This window comes from Camelina sativa, chromosome 12 (assembly GCF_000633955.1).
Source record: "Camelina sativa cultivar DH55 chromosome 12, Cs, whole genome shotgun sequence".
NCBI classification, from domain to species: domain Eukaryota; kingdom Viridiplantae; phylum Streptophyta; class Magnoliopsida; order Brassicales; family Brassicaceae; genus Camelina; species Camelina sativa.
In genome coordinates, this window is record NC_025696.1 from 10,036,785 (window position 1) to 10,037,731 (window position 947).

The window sequence follows — 947 nt, forward strand, 5'->3', positions numbered from 1 at the left end:
AAATAAGAAAAATAAATAGAAAATCATAGAAGCGGAAGCAAACAAAATTCTAACCCATAAGAATAGAGATCCACATGATCGACCGCTCTGATACCATGATAGATTTGATGAGAGCAAGAACACAAAGGTGTTTAGGAAGAATTATATTAGACTCTCATAATTTCAATGATACAATATACATTCTTTTATATAGAGATTTAGTTTCCTATTATAAGATATATATAAATGTAAATAATACATCAGAGATAAATATTAACATTCCTAAACTATATATTCTAAATCTTCATGTATTCCATATTCTTGGACAATCATCTCGACCGTCGATCTCTTGGTTTGATCTCCGGTTTTCCATATCCCAATACGTGCACTAGTCCGTGCCACGAATTCAAGACAGATGAGAACTGTTGCACCGGTGACTTTGAGTCAAAGCAAAAATGCAAGCCGACAGTTTACACGCAGAACTTCGAGCGCGCTTGCCCATCCACACGAAAATAGTAACAACACCTTCGTATGCCCTAACTCAACTGACTTCACCATCACGTTTTGCCCATCCTCCAATATTCCAGAAAACACCAGGTAAATTCCCGTAAATATCCCTCTCCCTTCCTTTTATTTTCTAGTATATATTTTGCTGGAGTTGATTTCGTCAAACATCACATAATTCCAATTTTCGATTTTAGAGCTTACCTTACTTAAGTCATAGGAATTGGATCAAATCTCTAATAATCAATCATATATACTTAGAACAAAAGTTACATGTAGTAACCAAGATCTAAGCCCAGCCAATACTAATTTCATATCTACGATTTCCAACATCTGCAAGTCTGGAACCAATGAATGCATAATTACAAATTTCTTTTTAAACACACGGAGTATGCTGAAAGCTAATATATGTCATTATTTCATTTGCTTGGAGAAGCAACAACAGAAGCTCCATGGCTCCATTA

The 947-nt window shown here is 35.0% G+C and overlaps 1 pseudogene; it reads left to right on the forward strand.

The window, feature by feature from the left end:
* LOC104733351 overlaps window positions 1-608 on the forward strand; it is a 3,796-nt pseudogene extending 3,188 nt beyond the window's left edge.